At 58.0% G+C, this 21171-nt stretch overlaps 1 long non-coding RNA gene across 2 annotated transcripts; it reads right to left on the bottom strand.

The window, feature by feature from the left end:
- Positions 1–301: 301 nt before the first annotated feature.
- Positions 302–10481, bottom strand: LOC139046318 (uncharacterized). 2 transcript variants are annotated; one of them, XR_011506179.1, is made up of 3 exons: positions 4791–5702; positions 1316–3232; positions 302–987 (listed from the first exon to the last, which is right to left on the bottom strand). It is a non-coding gene; the product is annotated as an uncharacterized lncRNA (long non-coding RNA). The 2 variants fall into 2 exon arrangements; XR_011506178.1 differs by lacking the exon at positions 4791–5702 and adding an exon at positions 9932–10481 and having other exon boundaries at positions 372–987; positions 1316–1469.
- Positions 10482–21171: the final 10690 nt, after the last annotated feature.

A 21171-nucleotide genomic window follows, 5' to 3' on the forward strand; every position in this document is an offset into this window, starting at 1 on the left:
CAGGTGGTGATAACTCCCATGGAGGATGCAGCAGGGGAGGGGGACGGGGCCGAAGGGAGCATCTCTACTGAGTGGTCAGTGAGGCCAAATGGAGAGGATGCCACTGGACAGCTCAGCATCATTCAGTCTCCATCCAGCTACCTTCCATCCATCTACTCATCCATCCATCCATCCATCCATCCATCTACTTATCCATCCATCCATCCATCCCCGACTCATCCATCCGTCTTCCGTCCATCCATCTATCTACTCATCCATCCATCCATTTGTTCATCTAGTCATCCATCCATCCACTCACTCACCCCTCCATCATCCATCCATCCATCCATCCAGCCATCCATCTACTTATCCATCCATCCATCCATCCCCCACTCATCCATCCATCATCCGTCCATCCATCTGTCCATCTACTCATCCATCCATCCACTCACTCACCCCTCCATCATCCATCCATTCATCCATCCATCATTCACCCAACAAACACATCTGAGCTCTTGGCAGACAGTATTATGAGTGTGGAGGATACATTGATGAACAACACAGAGCTTGTCCCACCCTCGTGGAGCTACATTCTGGTGAGGGATGCTGACAATAAAGTGATGAAATAATTACAAGTGAGAAGAAAGTGACCCAGGACCGTGGGGTGGGAGTGGGGCTCCTGTAGAGCACACGGGCCTCTGTGGGCGCATTGATCACTGGCCCTGTGCCCAGCGGTCTCTTGCCTGTCTCCACCTGCAGACAGGGAGTTCCTGGAAGCCAAGGCCTGTGTTCTTTCTCGTCATCTCAGGACTCCCTTCTCTAGCACCGGTCTCACCGACCACCAGTCAGGACCAAGGGGCAGCTGATTCGTAGTGTTGAGCCAACTCCAGCTGAGGCTTGGGGGGTGAGTAAGATGCGGGGCCAAGAGAGAAGGCAGGGCAGGGGAGGGCCTTCTGGGTGGGGGAACCATTCTGAACAGAGGTAGGAGGGAGAGGCCCAGGATGTGTGCTGTGGAGAGAGAGGGCCCAGGATGAGGCCTCAGGGGGGAACGGCCACGGCTTGGGGTAGGGTGGGGTCCAGAGGGCCTGGACTTCCAGGCTGAAGAGGCAGAAGGAGCACAGCGGGAGCTCGGTCAGTGCGGGCTGGCTGGTGAATGGGGTCCCCAGGCAGGATGACGTGGGGGGGAAGGCACATGGGGAGAGACGCCCCACCCCCAGCACAGCGGGGTGCCTCAATGTCCCCCCCAGCTCAATGCAATAAGCTGCTCCCTCCCAGAGATGCCACCAGGGAGGGAGGGCAGGATACGGGGAAAGTTGACAGACAGAAGGCTCCCTACCTGCCTGGAGGTCACCAGCCTCGGTGCTGCCACTCGGCTCTGGGAAGAGTTGTCTGCTGGGCTCGTCTGTTCTTGAGAGAAGCAGCTCCTGGCGAGGGGACGTATATTCTGGGTGCCGCCTTCTGGCCCGGGCTGCGCTGGGCGTGCGGTGGGCCTGCGGGCAGGGAGGGCTGGCCTATTTCCGGCCCTTTGGTCCCGCTCTAAAGCTCGATGCAACCCAACTCTTTCACACCCTTCCCACCTCTAACAAGTCTGAACTCTCCAGCTGGAACTGCCCCCGGGTTTGCAAAGCTCCTCCTGAGCTAACAGGATCACTTCCTGGAAGATGCAGATGCTTGGAGTCACGTGCGTGACCGATTCAGGGCTCTGGCCACGCACAGGGCCTTGCTCAAGGCTGGCCGGGAGCCCGTCAGACCTCCAGGTTCACAGACACAGAGAGGGCTCTGCCAAACAGTGGGTCCCCCGGGGCTCCCGATGAGGCAGCGGAATGACGAAACACGCTGCACGAGGACGGGAGTCCCGGGTTCTCATCCAGACATTGCTGATGACCAGCCGGATGATGGCAAGCAAGGCGCCTCGCTCTCCAGTCCTCTGTTTTCTCATCTGCAGAAGAATCTCTTTCCTCTAGGAGATGAAGAGAGTCTGAAGCACCTTTGAGAATGAAAGCTGTTAGCTGTAAAATGTGACATGACATTGTCAGGCCACAGGCCCAGCTGGGCTAGGGCGGCAGGATATCGTGCCGAGAGATGGAAGAAACAACCTGGAGACTGCGAACAAGACATATAGGTTTATTGGGTTCTACTTACGGGAGCGTGTCCAGAGGCGGCCGGCTGGACGGCAGTGTGCACCCGCCCCCTAAGAGAAGCTTGCTTAAGTAGGCAGAGGGACAAAGGCTGCATGCTTGCCAGAGGGCTGTCCTTGGGACGACCAGCGTTCCCAGAATGGTAGCTCACATGGAGGGGCTCCGTGTCACCGTAAGACGCACTGTTCTTCTCGTGGGACAAGGGAGGATCTGGGCGGGCCAGGCCCAGGTCGTTACAAATCCCGGGAGCTGGGCTGCCTGCCCAGCAGGGAGCCAGAAGGACATGTGGTTGTAAAGGGCCTGGGGGTTCCTGCTGAGCAAGCAAGGCCCAGGCCCTGCAGACGTTTAAACGTAAAATAGGGAGTGTGGCCATTATTAGGAGAATATAGGAGCACACAGGTGTGTGCGCACACACAGCCCCCCAAACACCGCATTCCTCCTTCCTGCCCCCTCATCTGTCAATCCCCTCACTGCCCCAAAGCCAGAGGAGCCTGTGGCGGTCCCCAGGCTGCGCCATTTTCCTCCGAGGTCCGCAGGGAAGGAGCTGGGAACTGCTTTACTGCGAAACCGAGGCCGCTCTGTCCTGGAACAGACTGCAGAATATCCCGGCATCCTGAGATCACAAGGGAGATTTCAAAGCACAGCAGAGCTGGGTCTGCCACTTCAGGCCATGTCCCTGACCGCTGCGTCCTCCTCTGCCAGCGGGAGCTTTGGTGGGAAGGCGCTTGGCTTTCCTTAGCTTCCCTTGCATGACAGGTAGTCATGTAGCTGCGTACCGACCAATGGGATAAGCAGAAGTGCCATATGTGAGCTCTGGGAACAGACCCTAAAAGGCAGTTTGGAGAGTACCCCACGACTCCTTTCTTCTTTGTCCCGTCTTTCATCCAGCTGCCTGGAACAAAGATGTGATGGCTTGAACTCAGGCTTCCATCTTGGGCCATTAAGACAAAGGCCAGCCCCTAGGGAAGGCAGAATGGAGGCCGGAAAGTTCCAGGTCCTGTAGCTGAGCTGTGAAACCATCCCTGGGCTGCCCAAGTCTGACCCTCATGCAGAGAGTCTCCTTGTGGGTGTGACGTTTCTTCTGAGAACGGGAGGATGAGGAAGAGCTGGCCCACCTGGCGCGGGGAAAGCATTTTTAGCAGAGGGAACAGCCCAAGCAAAGTCCTGGCGGTCAGAGCGAGATGTCAGGGCCGAGAACAGCTAAAGTGTGGGGAGGAGAGTGTGGAGGGCATGAGGCTGCGAGGTTGTCGGGGACAGACGGCAGGGGGTGGGGCCTGTACACCCAGGTCCTGATGGTCCTGTCTCCTCCTTGCAAACCTATCCTCAGGAATGGATTCCACATGGGTCCTCTGCCCCTGCCTGCAGTGTCTACAGGCACCCTGGGGTGATCCTTGCCCCTAGCTGAAGGAGAGGTCCGTCCCCTGGGGAGGGGCTTCAGACACCCTGAGGGGAAGTCTTGGAGAGGGGCATGTCTTCCTGCCTGAACCCCGTCTCTGGCTAGGACCAGCGAGCCCCAGGCACAAGCAGAGCCCTGGGCCGCAGGGTGCAGAGCAGCCCCCCAGGTACCTCTCCTGCTGAGGGGAGAAGCTCCCACTGAGATGCAGCCTCCACAGCCCGCCTGGGTGAGCCCGGCCAAGCGGGGGGTACTTTCCCGGCACAGAGGTCTCTCAGGGTCCGGGCAGACTCACTCCCTCTCTGAGGCCCCAGGTGCTGTGCTGATAAGATGGGCGTGGGAGGTGAGGCCGGGCATCGCGGTGGTCCAGGGAGCAGAGAACCCAGCTCCATGGCCTTATCCTGCCTGTTACACGTCTGAATGGGGAGCACATCCCCCTGGACTTGGGCTCCTGGGGGCAGGGAGGGGTTGGGTCCACCCTTGTGCCCACCCCGTGCAACAGTCCATCCCAGAATGGGCGTCTGCAAGCAACTGTTAATCGAGCCATTTCAAGTCAAATGCCATCTCTTTGCTCAGATCCAGGCGCTAACCATCCCTGCCTGCCTCCGGCAGCCTGGCCTCACCCAGGAACTCACTTCCTTCCCTGGGGGTGGTACCAGCGACAGCATCCTCAGTTTCACCCGATACCCCAGACGTCTCATGGCCAGACTGTGAGCTCTGAGGGCAGAGCTTGCTCACTCCTCTAACCCAGCTCGGAGCACACCCCGGTGACAAATAAAAATGGCACGCAATAGGATATATTGGAGAATATGAGGAAGCCATTTGATGTAAATCTAATTCGGCCTGACCTTGTCTTTCCAAAAGGGCCTGACCGTGGCTGTTGAGTACGCATTGTATATCTGCTTTAGACATTCCCTATGGCAAGAACAAAGGCCCTTGAGATAAAGGTGCAGCTTCCCTCCCCCTCCCAACGTTGTCATTCCCTTAAGGATTAAGCATCTTTCCTTAGGCTAGAAGCTGGTTGCTGCGCTCACCTACAATAGGCTTGCCTCCTGCTGTGCCCGCCGAGATAGCGGACCGACTACCTGCTGTGTCCATCAAGTGCCGTGCCAACAGGGCAATCTTGTGACTATTGTGGGAGGGACATTTCAATCATAGGTGAAACGTCCTGTATGGGGGTATATAACCACTCTGCACCCCACTTCTTCGGTGCCCTTTCTTCCTTTGGGCAGAAAGGCCCCGGGCCATGGTCCTGAGATTTCAGCTCAGAATAAACTTACCCAAATTTTCATTTATAGATTGGTTACGGATTATTTTCGTTGACACCGGGGCTCAGAGGCTCCCCAGGTGCCCGGGGAGGGAAGAAAGTCGGATGGATGCTGGACGATGAAGGCGCTGGAAGTTGCAGTTCTGCCCTCCGGGAGCCAACGGCCTGCAGGGCTTCCAGTGGGGTGGGTGGGCTGGACTCACCACGCAGACCCCTGAGTTTTCTGCCTTTTCCTCCAGGGTGGGGGTTGGGTGTGGGGGCGCCCGAGCTCCTCCCTCCCGTGCACCCATTCTCACAGCCTCTAACACAGGGGGCTGTCCTGGGATGCCCAACCCCCTCTGGAGAGCTCGGGCAGGACAGCAGAAGCGGGGTGGCGGCCGTGGGGTCACAGTGCCCGGGGTGATTCTCGGTTCTCTGCGAGCTGGTTTTTTCCACTGCCTCCTCTGCGGCCGCCTCTCCTCCGACAGTAACTTAATTAGCTCGCTGTTTTCCAAGCAGGCAGCCGTGACTCAGCACTTTCGTGCACGGTCTAAATTTGTCGCTCACCCCCCAGGTGTCTTTTAGCCCAGTCCTTCGGGAAATTAGATCATGGGGTTAGAACGGGATTAGAGAGAGGTTTCCAGCAGCTTCTGGCTTCCTGGTAGGACAAGGTTGGGTCCCTGTCACACAGACCTTTCTCCTGCCCAGCCGGCTCCCCACTGGGGCCGGGTCACAGACGGCAGAGATTCCTCCCTCCCCTGGGGGGGCCTCCATCCCCAGTAGTTGTTGGGAGTTAAACAACAAGGTCATCATCCAATATCGATCCATCGCAGGCCTCGAACTGAAAAGCCCTGCGGAGCCGTGCTTGTTATCTGGGTTTCAGGGTCGCCGTGGGCTCAGTCCTCATCAGGGCTTCACCCAAGGGCAGCCAGGGGTCAGAGGCCAGGAGCGCCCGCCCTCCCTGCCCCTCGGCCTCTGTCCCTCCTCTTACCCCATCCGTCTCTCTGTCAGTTCCTCCCCCCCACCCCTCCCCCTTTTCCTTCCTTCTCTGATTCCTCCCTCTGTGCCAGGCCTAGGCTGGGGGCTGGAGGACCTGGTGCGGAAGGGGTTGGAAGTGGCCCCTGCCCTTGGGGACCTTAGCAGGAGGCCAGGTTGGAGACCAGCTGCCCCAGGATGTGCTGTGACGTGGAGGTGGAGGGCTGCATGGGGAGCTGCCCCCACACCCGCTGGGTCCACCCACCCACCCACCACCCCGAGGGGCACTCAGCAGTGAACAGACTCCCCCGGGGCCCCTCATGCTGGTCATTTATGGTGATGTGGCCCGAGGCTTGTTAAGATGAGGAAGGAGACCCCACACCCAGACCCAACTCCCGTGACCCCTGCTCCCTTTCCACCTGTAGGAAGTGGGGGTGGTTCCGGCAGGAGGGAAAGCCCAGGCTTCCTTTCTTCAGGGAGCAGCTGCAGGCAGGTGTCTGAGCCGGGGCATCCCCGGGTCTCTGGACAGAGCCCGGCTCTCCTCCCACTGGCCCCCTCCTCCAAGGTCCAGCTCCCTCTGCAGCCTCCCCCAGACTCCAGTGGACAATATCAGCCTGCATGAACTTCCTGTGGCTGCTGGAACAATTTACACAAACTTTGTGGCTTAAAATACGACAGATTTAGGGGCCGGCCCGGTGGTGCAGTGGTTAAGTTCGCACGTTCTGCTTCTTGGCGGCCTGGGGTTTGCTGGTTCGTATCCTGGGTGCGGATATGGCACCGCTTGGCAAAAGCCATGCTGTGGCAGGCGTCCCACGTATAAAGTAGAGGAAGATGGGCACGGATGTTAGCTCAGGGCCAGTCTTCCTCAGCAAAGAGAGGAGGATTGGCAGTAGTTAGCTCAGGGATAATCTTCCTCAAAAAAAACACCAGATTTATATGTCCTAAAATCAAGGTGTCAGCTGGGCTGCGCTGGTCCTGGAAACTCCACAGAAGAACCTGCTTCTGGGCCTTCCCCAGTGCCGGAGGTGCCCACATTCCTTGGCTCGCGGCCCTTCCTTCCAGCTCCAGGGGCAGCAAGGTCTTCTCCTCCGACCTCTGCTTCCATCCACACATCTTCTCTCTGACTCTGAGCCTCCTGCTCCTTCTCATAAGGAGCCTTGTGATGACATGGGGCCCCTGCATCATCCAGGATCCTCTCCCACCTCAGGATCCTTATCTTAGTCCCACCTGCAAAGTCCCCTTTGACTCGTAAGGTCACAGAGTCCCAGGTTCTGGCTGTTATTCTGTCAACCACAGAGCCTCGTCTGTGTGTGACCCAGCCTGACCTCTGGCCCTCCGGCTTCAGCTCCACCTGAGAACAGCACCTCTGGGCCCTGAATAACCCTTGTGGCCGAGGCTTGAGGGGGCACGATCCTCGTTAAGTCCTGAGGCCGGGGGCCGACCGCCGCCATCAGATAAGCTGGAGGCACCATGCTCTTGTTCTGGTTGCAAACGTAACGACGGATGTAGAATAAACAAGATGTGAACATGGATGATTACTCCCGGCTCCTCCCACCATCATTAAGCAACTAGGTGATGCAGCCAGGTCCTCCGAGACAGGCTCCCCCTGTCAGCGTCAGCCCGGCGAAGCCGCCACGAAGGCACGAGTCCAGTGTGAGAGACGAGCAGAGGCCGTTGCCGCCCCTGATCGGGGGTCTCTGGGCCCCATCAGGCCGTTCCTGTTTGATTTTTGGTGGCAGCTTCCAGCTGGGGTCTTCCACCAGGGCCCTGACTTGTCACCGTCCAGGCCTGGACTCCGGCCCCACCACCCCATCCCTCCACTTTTGGGGTTTGCTTTCCTGAGAAACAAAAGTGGGAGCACAGCCGCTTGTGCTGTGTGTCACTAGGCCCCCGCGGCAGCGCCCGCCGCCTCCTGGCGCGTCCAGGCCGAGGGAAGACCCTTGCTCTGGCTTTGGCCTCACCTTCTCCAGCCTGAATTTCAGAAGCCACTTACTTTCCGTTTGCTGGGGAGGAAACCCGAGTGGCGCTCTCCGGCTGCCTGCGTCACGGTCCACCTCCCCAGCCCTGGACTTAAAACCGCTGGTGTGGCCTGTCCCCTGCCCAGCGCCCTCAGTGGCCGCCCACTGCCCGCCGATGGGGTCCGGATGCTTCGCGGCTGGGCGTCCTCGCATGCCGACTGAAGCAGTTCAGCACGATCACCTGAAAATGGGCAAGTAGTAGCACCCGGCTGGCAGGGCGGCCAGCACGGAAACCACCCGGCGCGTCACGCCCTGCCGACAGCCGCAGCGTCCATCCGGGGCTGGCTGTGTCCTCGAGAAGGCCCGCTCCCTCTCTGGGGGACCACGGTCACCCTTTACCCACTGTGTGGGTGTAGAGCTGGTCCCAGTCTCCCAGCCGGCCTCTCCTTTAGGGATGAAGGAATGAGGAGAGGGCAACCCGCCAAGGCCATGCTGGCAGGTGTCGCAGTCCACATTGCCGCCGGAGTGAAGATGAAATGCGATAACGACGTAAAGATGATGCGGCCGGGCTCTGCTGGGCGGGGCACTGTGCTGGGCGGTGCATCTAACCCTCACAGCCCCGCCAACCCAGGGGAGGTACTCCACTGTGGTACTGAAGACTTGAGCTCAGAGAGGTTGAGTTACCTGCCTGAGATTACCCAGCAGTGTACCCTAGGCTCTCTGATGCCAAAGCCAGTGTTTCCCCAGTGTGGCCCAAGAAGGGCTCAGATATGTACATATATATATTTTTTTTTTTTTTTTAAATTTTTAAATATTTATTTCTTTATATTTATTTATTTATTTATTTTGAGGAAGATTAGCCCTGAGCTAACATCTGCCTCCAATCCTCCTCTTTTTGCTGAGGAAGACTGGCCACGAACTAACATCCGTGCCCATTTTCCTCTGCTTTATATGTACGACGCCTACCACAGCATGGCTTGCCAAGCGGTGCCATGTCCGCACCCAGGATCCGAACCAGTGAACCTTGGGCCAACAAAGTGGAACGTGTGCACTTAATTGCTGTGCCACTGGGCCGGCCCCAATCAGAGATCTATGTTTGTTATTTCATCAACCGTGGCAAGCACTGGGTCCCTCCATCCTCCATTTCCTCCTTCCCCAGGATGCAGGAAACTACACCTCCCAGCCTCCCTCGCACGCAGGTTGGGGTCACAGGACCGACTGAGGCCAATGAAACGTGGAGGCAGCCATGAAGCCTGCGTGGCACTGGCTCTCACATCCCTTGTCTCCTTCTGCAAGACCCTGGAGGCTCACGGGTGGAGACGCCTGGATCCCTGCTCACCGCGTGGAAGAGAGGAGACGAGGAAACCTGGGGCGTGCGTTGTGCCATTCATCACAGAGTGTCAGAAAAATACAGCCCACCCGTCACACCCAGGGGCACTGTGGTGTCATGCAAGGGGTCTGTTCTAAATCTGCCAATAGCGGCACAGGCGGCCCCTGGAAATGGCAGGCCTTCGGAAGGTGGGTGGCTGTGGCTGCGACGGGGAGGCCAGCGCCAGGCCGTGCTGCTTCTCCAAGAGCCGTTAGGCTGCCGTCCTCCACCTCGGCAGGCGCCCTTTAGAAACCCTGGTCTCCCCTCCCGGGGCTCCGTCCTGGGTCCCCTGGCCGCCCGGGGGCATCTGGGCCAACTTCTCTCCCCATTTAAAAGTCAATCACTTCACACCCAGGAAGGGAGACGCAGGCTCCCCTGCAGCCGCCTCCCTGATTTATGAAGTCGGCGGACTCCGCGGAGCTCGCCGCGTGGCCCTGTTTTATGCTGCCCTTTATATGCACAATCCATTTTACAACTTGTTTAAGAAAGCGACGGAGACTGCAATCTTCTGCCCCCGCCCAGCCCACGCCGGCAGTCCGCAAGCCCCGCATCTCCCCTTCATACGACCAAATTCTGCTGACTTTGAGACGGAGGCTCAAGGTCACCCTGGGGGCTGAGCTCTGACCGCGGGCCGCCAGGCGGGCCTTCCAGAGCCGGAGAGATTTCTCGGTCATGCTGCTGCTGCGTCTAAAAATGACCTGGCGCAGTGTGCAAACAGATGGTCCCGGGGTGGGGCCGGTGATCTTGGAGGAGCAGTGTGGGGAAATTACCCCAACCCAGCCGGCGCCTGCTCCCAGGAGAGTCTCGGCCTGCGGGTTGCCCCTTAATGAAACTCAGTTGGCAGAGGCTGCTGGGAGAATCAGATTTACATACCACGGGAGCTGGGAGGGAGGCGGAGGTCACTCGATCCGGCCTCTCCCTTCACACAGTGGCACATGTCCTCAGCACCCCGCTGGTCATCTCATCCTCTCTGCTTGCATATCCCCAGTGCCAGGAAGCTCACCACTGTGGGAAGGCTCTTCCTTGCATCAGCTGACGCCCCCTCCCTGTACCTGCCCCCTTGGTGGCTCTACCTCTGAAGGCTTGAAGGAGTCCAGCCCTTCCTCAGCCCAAAGTGAGGCCACAGCGGAGACCAAACAGGGGGCCAGCCCAGCTGCTCCCCCGAGCCACTTGGCCTGGCACGCCATTGCTCTCAGCTGCCGCCTTAAATTCTGTGCCCTCGGTGCCCCACTCACCTCCCCCTCGTCCTAGCCCTGTGCCTCGGTTCCCTTCCTCACACCTGATGTGGACCGCTTCCCCTCTCTGAACGCATCCCCGATCCCGCCGTGAGGGCCCTGAGCTCACAGACGGCTGTGAGAGGACAGTTATGGCCGGGATCCACCAGCGCATCAAGGCAGCCGTGGAAGAACTGGGCCTGTTGGCCATTCACGAGGCCCCAAGCCCTCTTGTTGCTGTGTGGACATCTGGGTCCATGGGTCTCTGTGTCCCCCGTGGCTCTGGGCCCGGCTCTGAGACAGCAGGCGCCCAGTGAACGGAGCCCCAGCACAGTCGAATAGAGGGGCCTTAGGTCTTTTGAGCAACACGGTCTGGCTGCTCAGAAGGGGAAAAGAGGGTGAGAGGGCCATGGCCTCGCCCAGGCTCAGCAAGCCCGTCGGAGGCAGGGTGACCCCTGACCACAGCCGCGGCTCCCTGGCATGCCCACCCCTCACCTCTCGTGGGGGGGGGTCGCCTAGGAGTCTCATGCAGAGATTCTCCCAGGCACCCCGGGGCAGGCCGCGCCAACGTCCATTTCCCCGGGCCCCCAGACCCAGTGGCCACGCCGCCCTGACCTACTTGCAGGGAAAATTCTAGGTCCCTGAGGCATTTGCCTGGCTTGTTTGTTACTGGATGGCTTTCATATCTGTACAACCACTCCGCCCGGCTTTTCCCACAGGGTGCGCCCCTGTCTCGGGCAGGCAGGAGACTTTGCGGCTCAGCTTAAATGAGCTGTGTGTTCGAGGATGGCCCCAAGCATGCGACAGACCCCATGCCACAGCAGCTGATTTGGGGTAACTTTACAATGACAGGGAAAGCACAATTTCTATGAGGCGTCCACCCCACTGGCGTGAGCCATTGGTCTCGAGGCGCCTTGGTGAGATGCAAGGCCGGCCAGGCTCAGGCTGCTGAGGTCACGGCTGGGGCTTTTCCAGGGTCAGGGACCTAGTCTGGGGTGTGGGGGGGGTGGCGACACACATGAGGGGCTCATGCGAAGTAAGTGGAAATACGACTTCATCCATCCATGGTGATCTGTTGGAGGCCTACAGTGTGCCGGCCACGTGTGAGGCCCGGGGAACCAAGATGAGGCGGTCAGAGGGGCCTTTGTCCTCCAGCAGCTCCTGAGATAAGGAGGGGAGCTAGGGGTGGACGCCAGCCAACACTGCCCAAAAGCCTGCGCCACAGCGCAGAGCAAACCTGCGTGGAGGAAGACAATTTATGCATAATGTGCTCAAAACAACTGGTTGCATCTAATCCAATGATGTTTCTGTAACTCGCTGCTAATTTGCTTTCCGGATCAACCCTGTACATATTTTCAAGCTGGGATCTATTTTCTGATTCTCTGTATCCGTGCACGTTGCTTCAATCCTTCATTTCATTCGGCTGCTCTGAATAATTCACGCACACCAAATTGCTTCTTGCTCCTCTGCCGAGACGGCCGTGGGGGGGCGGGGAGCGGCTTCGCTGGCAGGAGGGCTGGTGGGCAGAGAGCGGAGAGGGGCCCTGGCTGCCTCTCGTCCCTGAGCAGGGGCCGGGGCAATTTCAAACTAAAGCAGAAGCACAGAGGGGTGACAGGCCTGGGCATCCCGGGACTTGGGGCTTCCTGGGCCCTTCTCTTCCTTTCTGCGCCAGGACCCAACTGTCACTCTGGGAAGTAGACAGGAGATCCTTGGAGATGCCACCCGGTGTATCACAAGCCTCGCAGTGGGCCTTCCCCAGGACGCTGAGGCCAGACCAGGCCGAGTCCTGCTCCCAGGACAGACAGACACTCGTGAACGGGCTGCTTCTATCGATTCAAGCTGATCTGCAGGTGGAGAAGAAATCAGCCAGGTGAACACCTGGGGCCAGTGTGCCAGGCGGAGAGAACAGTCAGCGAGGGCATGAGGCTTCAGCCGTGTGGTGTTGGAGACGAGCACCAGAGGGTTCTTTGCAATTTCCTCTTGAACGCGTGGCCTCGTGGCTCCTTGACAGGGTTGTTGCTCCAGTCATTGCTCCGTGGTCTATGAGCCTGGTCCGTGAGCATGGCAAGGCGGTCAGCACTGCCAGCGTGCCTCCGAGGCTCGCTGGGGGTTACCTGACTGCCCCCAGCCTGAGTAGCAGGATTGCTGAGGTGACCAAATGAGGTAATGGGCTCAAGGGGCTCAGTCTGGAGCCACGACCACAGTGCCCAGTACTCGGGCATGCTGAGGAGCATCTAGCTGGGCCCGCTGATGCCCAGTGGCCACATCCCACGGCGCCTGCCATGCCCACTCCGAGGCGTCTGGCCCCAGCCTGTGTGTGGCCTCCCTGCCTCGGTGCGTTCCCAGGGCTGGCTTGGGTGTTCCTCAAGGCGATCTGAGCGTGGGTCCCATTCAACCCGCCTTCTACGGCTGCGGAACCCACGCGCCTCCAGGTCGGTTGAGGGGCCTCTGTCACACAGCCGCCGGGCTGGAGCAGGGATCTGTACACTAACTCCCAACGTCTACACCTCCTTCACTGTCCGCAGAGGCTCTCTGGGTGTCACACTCGTGTGTGTGCCTTTTGGCTTCCTTTGTGAAAAATGGCCCCGCAGAAGCCCACCCAGGGGGGAGAGCCAGAGCAGGGGAAGGTTTAGGAACAGACGTTCGGTACCCAGAAAACCGCCTTTCCGGTTACTTTAAGTCTGTATTGATAGAATCATTAATGGCTCCAGAGGCTGCCTACATTTTTCTGCTATTTTATTGCATTTTTGTGGGTGAAATTAGCTGCTGGTTTTGTATCTGGGAATTGGGACTCACAAGTACCATTTGGAACTGTCTGTCTCTGTCTCCTTTGCTGGACTGAGGGCCCCTTGGGGGCGGGGGTGTCATCTTTGGACCCTCGGCACAGAGCTGGGCGCGCGTTAAACATTTGCAGAACTGAACTTTGAGGACCGCTGCCCGGGGCAGCTTTCAGACCAGCCCTCGCGGGACAAGAGCAGACGGACAGCCTTGTGGGAGACAGGACCCGAGGAAACTCTCGGTCTGGCCGTCAGTCATCTCCGAAGCTCCGAGATGTGCAGCCCAGGCCTGGAGCCGCCGAGCGGCCGTACGACCTTAATTGAATGTCTCCTTTCCCGGCCCTTCCCGCGTGAGCGTGAGCGTCGGCGGCTCCTCGGAACAGCCTGATGCAGCCGCTGTTTTCTTCTTTATTACGGCCTGCCACAGCCAATTTAACCGGGACCACGCGTGCCGGCCGAAGCAAGACAGGCGGCCGGGAGCGGATGGGAGAGCCTGTCCAGCTAATTAGAGGAGGCAGCGGCAGGGGCGAGCAGCCGGGAGGGAAGGCCAGGGTCGCGACGCCGGCGGCCAGGTGGGCACCTTTTGCAGTCTGTTGCCTTGGGGACAGCCGAGGGGTCTGTCCTGTGGTTGCTGGCAAAGGACATGCTTTTCAGGAGGCCTGTGTGAGCCGTTGATGTCCTTGAAGCGAGGAGCTGTTGGAGAGAGACAGAAAGGAGGGGAATCCTCCAGGAATAATACAGGAATTCAATAAGCAAAAACGAAACAATGAAGCGCGTGCAGCAACAACATCCTTCTTGGAGGCGTATTCTCGAGCGGGCAGCGGCAAGGAAAAGATCAATAAGGAAATTACTGTTTCTTTCCACAGAGCCAGCTGCTGGGGACTTTTTCGTTGCCGCAGCCCTCCTTCCTGTCCGACTCAGGAAGAAAAGGGGTCTCTGGGGTTGCGGGGGGAGCCGGGGTCCTTCCCGGCAATTCTGGAAACTCTGGCCAATTAGAAGACGGTGGCAGGACATCCACCAGTTTATCCAAACTGGGCTCTTCATTCAGCAGGAGCTGGAGGCTGGCTGTGGGGGGCGTGGCTCCCGTCCCAGCTCCATCACTAACCAGCTCTGCTAACTTGTTCAGGTGTTAACTAGTCTCTCTGGACCTCGCTGTCCTTACCTGCTAAGGCGGTACCTTCGAGTCGGAGCAGAGGGCTGCGGACCATCTGCGGGGACCCAGGTTTCCACAGGCAGGATCGGGAGTCTTGAGAGGCCCAGAGGGTCCTTCGGGCCAGAACCCCTGAAATTGCTGGCGTGATGCCTGGTGCTCCCACCAGCCCCGGCAGTGCTCCCTGAGAATGGGGAACGTCTACCAGCATCAGATGGCCCCGTGCCAGGAGAGGAAACTGAGGCCCCGGGTCGGGTGTTGCAGTGGAGGCAGGGTTGGAGCCCAGGGCTGATGACTTCCTGCCTGAACTGGGCCCCGCCCTCCGGCGCTGGCACAGGGCTGGGGCCGGGCCGGGCTGCCTGGAGGGCCGGGGCAGGTGGGAGGAGGTCTCCCCGGAAGCAGTCGGGGGGACTGGCAGCTCCGTTCACCTCGAAGGAGCAGGGAGGTGAGCCTCCAAGGCCTGTGTCCTAACCTGCAGCCGCTCTGCGTCTGATCACGTGCTTGGAATTAGCTAGTGCATGTGCATGTGTGTGTGTGCATGTGTGTGCTGTTACGTTGTGCACACGTGCATGCGTATGCACTGGCGGGGGCAGCAGGATGGAGGGCACACAGAGGAGAGGTCCTGCTCCCCCGCCTGCCGGCCCCCCCAGCGAGGGTGGAGCAGAAACAGACGCCAGCCTTGGCCTTTCTTGGCCAGGGCCTTGCCTCCCTCGGCACCCGGCTCAGCGCCCGGCAGCAGTGACTCACCAGCACCCAGGGCTGCAGGACCGGCCCAGCTCCTTGCCCGGCACACCCTTCTGGCACCTTCCGCTGCCTGCTGTGTGATGAATAAGTGTCCAGTGACTCACCAGCTGGAGGACCGGCCGTGTGTGCCAAGCGGCCAGCGGAGGGCGGGGCGCGCAGTTCAGGGCCAGCCTGCCAGTGATCAGCGGTTCTGGCGGCTTCATCTCCCGCATCGGCTTCTGTGAAATGGAGACAGCAGAGCTCCGCGGAGGGCAGGGATCTCCCCGAAAATCCCTGTGAGGTCAGGACCTAGCTCTGCTTTAGAGTCCTGGCAGTGTCTGGATGTGGGCACTTTATTTAAAACAACACAGAACCGCTTCACAGCGACACATTATCCCGAAACCACTTTAATCTTTGCTGATCCGACAGAATCGGTGAAGGCACAAAATCCCACTCAGGTTTAGCAATTATCCCCGGGCGAGACCTCGCCACCGTGGGGTTCGGCGTCATTGTACACAGGCCTTTCAAGAGCTCTGTGAAAAGCAGTGGACTAGGTGTCCACATCAGAGAGGCCACGAACATTCACCCAGTGCAAAATTGATGTAAGTGGGCCCTTGGACTGGCATTTCCAGGGACAGCGTCAAACACAGACACTGAGAGAAGAGCCCAGAAACAGATCCAAGTACCGGGGACACTTGGCAGAGGTTTCAGGGGGGAAGCTGGGCCGTTTACTAACTAGCGTGGGGCCGCCGGGCAGGCTTTGGGAAAAGGATGGAAGTGGACCCACTTCACATGACATAAACCTGGAGGCACTGACGGCCTCCACATACCAGCGCCGAGGAAAACGGGCAAATTCCTTATGAGTGTCCTGACTGCGACTCAAAAGCATGAGGAGAATGATTGACATTTGACTACAGTTAAACAAACCCACTGTCACCAAAATCAAGAAAAGAACGACAAACCACACAATGTTTGAAACCTGCAGAATCACAGACAGAGGCTGATTCCCGCCCATGGGAGAGCTCCTAGCGTGTGCGTGGAGGAAACACCAACCAGCGAGGAGGGAAAAGTGGGCAAACGCTGGGAACTGGAAGTTCACAGACAGAGATTGCCGACGGCCTCGAGACAAATGAAAGGATGCCGGCTTCTCTTAACAGAGAAATAAAAATGCAAACTGCTGGGGATACCACATCTGACTTACGTGACTGGAAATCTCCCAAAGATTTTCCCAACGCTCCGTGGGGTCCAGCAATCTGCTCCGTTGCTGGGAGCAGCCTTTGAGGAAGGGAATTCAACAGCATCGGGCAAAATACCACAAGAGTTTGCCCTCAGATACTTTATTCCAAAGACACACGTCATGTGCAAAGACACAATGTGATTTTGCACAAGGTTGTTCACTGAGGGAGGTTTTTTAAGAGCAGAGTATTAGAAACAACTCAAATACCCACCCCGGGGGCGCTGGTTGCAAACACTAAGCCCAATGCACAATGGTATACTACACAGCCATGAAAAGGGACAAGGCAGAGTTCCATGCTCCTAAAGTTACCTGTAGGAAACATGGTTCCAGGAAAACAGCCAGATACAGAGTAATATACAACTGGGGGCTTTTTGTATAAGAAGAGTGCGGTGTGGGCTCCAATTGATGCTTCTCTTTACTGTTGACTTCAAAGGACTCTATTTCTCATTCTCCTAGCCTGTGAAAATAATCTCTAACAATGGATTTATTAAAACAAAATCTTGGTACAGGGGACCTTTTAAAAATCCATTCACTCACAGGAAACCAAATGGACATTGTTCCCACAAGAACTTCTCAGTACCACACGTCTGGGCCACCAAGGAAAGGACATCTTATCTGATGGTGAGCAGATCAGCCCCTGCTCCTCCACAACCTGACGACACACGGCATTGGATGGACCATCTGGCTTCTGAGTTCCCTGGGTCATGGGGCAGCCCGCCTCTGTCACGTCCAGGGATTCAACCTCGCTTTTCACAGCCCAGCCGTCCCCAGGGCCACTTCCTCCTGAATGTGTGTCTTTCTGGGCCATGCCTATGCAGGTGGTCGAACAAGGCTCCCACCTGGATCCCCCGCCCGCCCGATCCCCGCTGCAGCCTCTAAGAGCTGCCTCTGGGGGTTCATTTCCCCACGACGAACAACTCACTGTCCAGAATCCCAGCTCAGCCTGCGCCCAATGGTTCACCCACCTTCTCCAGCGACACGTGAGGGCCCCACCCATTTCAGATGGGTCTCTGTGTCAGGTGGTGCCGTCCTGTGGACATAAACACTGCTTCACAGGTTGGAAGATCAGCTGCCCTGAGAGTTTCTCCATCTGAGCACAGGGAGCCTGGCGCCTCCTTACAGGTGGTGTGAGGCCGAGGGGACGCACGGGGGCAGGGATAGGTGCCAACATTGGCTTCCAAGTGTGGTCTGTGCTCAAGCTACCACTTGTCATCTTCGAATGGAATTAAGTGTCCTAATAAAAGACCAGCCTGACACCCATCTCGGTGTGTTCAGCTATCTGGAATAAGCAACACCCCTCGTTTTGGGATCCCGTCTCCTGGACGGCCCTGGCACCTGCATGGCGACCCTGCGCTTCCCAAGAACCCAAGAGATAACGTTCCACGTGCAGCGGCTGCCTCCTTCCCGCCCACTGGGAAGAGCGGGGACAGGGAGAGGACCACCCCCCGCCTGCCTTCTGTGGATGCTACATGGCACCCTGACTCTGCAGGGGCTAGAGGAGGAGTTCACCTGCGCCCGAGTGGGGTCCCTGCCATGGGCTTCCTTCGAGAAGAGGCGTTCCAGGCCCAGCTGCTTACGGCACCCAGCGCCCCACGCTCAGGCCTCCAAGTTCCCCAAGAAACTGCCGGATTTTGACTCCAGGCCAAACTTTTAATAAAGAAAATTCATCCACAGATGTTCTGCCATCAGCCAATATATTCGCTTATTGGAATCCGGGAGCGTCAGTTGCAGGCGGGTTGTTTTATTTGGTCTCTGGATGAAACCATTTTTCTCACGTATTTAATATCCTGGAGGAATATTTTCCCCCAGCAAAGACTCCGTCTGGGACAGCAGGTCCGTTCTGGACCCATCAGGGCGTTATTTTACTTTCTGGTGACTCAGGATGGGTATTCGTACATTCGTTTCTTCCTCTGTCATTAAGGGGAAATCATCGGAGCTCTAATGACAGAGCCATTCCCGACCGAATGCGCCTGGACAACTTTGTGTCACGTGGGGGCCGTCGGCGCCACGCACACTGCATCCTTGGGCTCGGGGCTGTTAGCAAAGAGCGGCTCCTCTCGTGGGGGCGAGTTTGCACCCCGTGTCGCCCCAAGATAATTTGTCAACATAAAAGTATGAAGAGACCTCCCACTTCTAAAGTTGTCATTGTGAGCTCGTCCTGCCTCGGTGTGACAGTCGTCTTCTCAGGGAAGACTTCCGGCTAATGAGGCCCTGAGTAAAGGTTAGGGATTCCCACCCCTCCCGACGTCACGGCTCAGGGTGTCTCTGACTCCTGTGGCCCAAGAAAACCCAGGTGCTGGCAAAGACAAGAAAGCAAGACAGGAGTTTTTGGATTTTTTGTCATGGGCTTGGTAAATACCAAAACCCCCCAAATCCCAAAGAGTGTGTTGGGTGTAAGAGAATCATAGATGTTGGGAAGAAGGGGCAGACGGGCGAAGGGCGATGGAGGGAGGAGTTAGAAGAACTCAAGAAGAAGCAACCATTTCTCCCAGGAGATGCGAAATGAGAAGCTTCTGGAAGGCAGGGACCTCTGAGCCGGGGCCTTGGGGCCTCTGGACAAGGTTGGGAGGAAGGAGGGTGGGGAGGGCACGGGGGAGGGCACCACGGGGCTCCAGAGTTCGGTGTGCCTGGAGGTGGAGACCTGCTTGGCAAGGTCGGAGTGGACAGTAGGCAGCGGGCAGAGGGGACGGGCCGAGGTGCACTGGGGTCAAGAGATGGCATGCCAGGTTTGAGGCGGCACTGTCCCCCTGCAGTGGAGTCTAGGTGGTCACGATCCAGAAGCTGAGGGCCCACTCCAGGGGTAGAGACGTGGCCCCTGGGCTGAGTGAGGAAGGGTCCTGGAGGAGCCAACGGCTCCTAGGATGAATCAAGACCTGGTGGCCAACCGTCCCCAGAGCTGCTCCCGATGCCTCTTGGGTCTCCCTCCCTCCCCACTCTGCGGTTTAGGGCTCACCCCGTTTTTTTATCCGGAGGAGCCGACCACAATCTGAGGAAATGCCCGTGCATCCTAATGATGGGGGAGAATTGGCCATGGGCATGGCCCTGACCAGAAGGAGGATGGGGAGGAGAACCAGGGGGTCTTTGCCCTATTTTTCATCCCATATTTTCCCAACTATTGGCCAGGGCCGGGTCACAAGGGCGCCCACTGTGACAAAGCTGGGCATAGTCCCCATGCCCCCAGCTCACCATTCCAGTGACTCCAGCTTCCAGGTGGGCACAGGGACCAGCGTTGTCCGTTCTTGGACGTTCTCAGACTCACTCCACTGCCTTCCGAGCATTGCGAACATCAGCCACCCACCATCTAAGGGGCTGCCCACAGCACTGCCTGGGTGCCAGCCCAGCTGCCTTTCCAGGACCAATGATGGAAACTCAGGAAGACTATTTTGGACACAAGTCAGCTCATTTGCTCACTGGTTTGAGCACAGCGCCAGCTGGGCTGGGCTCGTGGGGTCTGCCAGGCTTTTCCCAATGTCCACGTCACTGCCCTGCCACCCACACTGCCAAGGGGAGCCAGCTGCCCCAAAGCAGAGGAAAGGGGAGGAGGTGGGCGGCTCCCATACGCCATCCGGTCCTTTCCTGCTAGGGCCGGATGGAAGGCGGTCTCGTGAAAGGAGAGTTACTGTGACATCGTTTCTTCCCTGGCTGGCCTGAGACCCCAGGGTGCTCCAGAACAGCACGGGACACTGAGATGTGGCCTGTGTACAGAGACTTCAAGGCCTGCTTAGAGGCAGGGCCAGACTCGGTAGCGACGGCCGTGGCCTGTGCTGGCCTGGCTCCTCGGATGTGCGAGGGTCTCCGTCTCCAAGGCCTGGGGACCCAGACCCCGGAGAGGGCCGGCTGCTCACCTCCTGGACCCACCACAGCTCCTAGTGAGCGGCCCGGCCAGAGAGGGCCTGGCTTCACCTTCGCCGACTCTCCAGCAGGTCCTCCGCTGGTACCCCCCGCCATGCCTGGAGCTGGAGCCTGTGCCACACTCCTTCCGGCGGTGTCCTTGGAGGAGCCCGGCGGGTGGGGGTGGTGGTGTGGGGTGGATGCCCAGGGGTGCAGCCCTGGGATTCAGATTCGCCCCAGGCGGAAGGGAACTCCGAGCTGATTCTCCGGGTGACGACTTTTGGGGGGATGGGTGCCTGGAGACCCAAGGGGACTGTGTCCATCACGTGGCCTTGCTTCCTCTCCTGAAAGGACCACTCACACCCTGGAACACATCTGCGAGGATTCAGAAGTCTCCATCGTTTCTAAAACCCTCAGAAACGACAAGCGAAGCGAAAGCACCTCCTAACATTTTTATTGTTCCTTAGATAACTGGATAGTACAAAGTTTCCCTCTTTTTTTGATTTAAAAAATGTACTTTCCACGCACTGTGGCCCTCAGGAACACTCCCTTCCCGCTGGAAACTGAAGCTTCCCTAGGTTAGCCCTTCTCAACTGTGGCTACGTTATTCAGGGAATTTAACAAGAAGAGAAGAATTCCTTTGACTATTATCAACATGAACTCGATTATCTCTCTCTAAGGGTGAACACTGATTATTTTTTTTCTTTTTAAGAAACAAAAACCATCCACTTATTAATCCAAACTACAGCATTGCATTTACAACATCCATTGCATAAACTGAACACACAGAGCTACCACCTCAAGGGGACAACAGACAGACGCTGCACAAGATATCTACGGGGGACGCGGATTCGAACAACGTGGGTACTGCCACCGTCTGTTCCACACGCTCGGACCATCGCTTGGCAGGGACTAGACACGGGTCCACGGGCTGCTTGGAGTCTCAGCACGGTTAATCTAGGACACAACACACGGTCGAGAGACAGCAGCTGTGAGGGGATGCGAGTTAAACTAGCCTATGACGACCCCTCCGCACGCCGAGCGCGGCCGGGGGCTCTCGATGAGACGCGGCAATCACGTCCATCGGAGCGACCACATCTAAGGGAATGTCCATGCGATCCTAACAGTGGGTTGTTCTCGGGCGAGAGTTGGCCAACAGTCATTGCCTTCCTTCGTTGGTA

This window comes from Equus asinus, chromosome 10 (assembly GCF_041296235.1).
Source record: "Equus asinus isolate D_3611 breed Donkey chromosome 10, EquAss-T2T_v2, whole genome shotgun sequence".
NCBI lineage: Eukaryota > Metazoa > Chordata > Mammalia > Perissodactyla > Equidae > Equus > Equus asinus.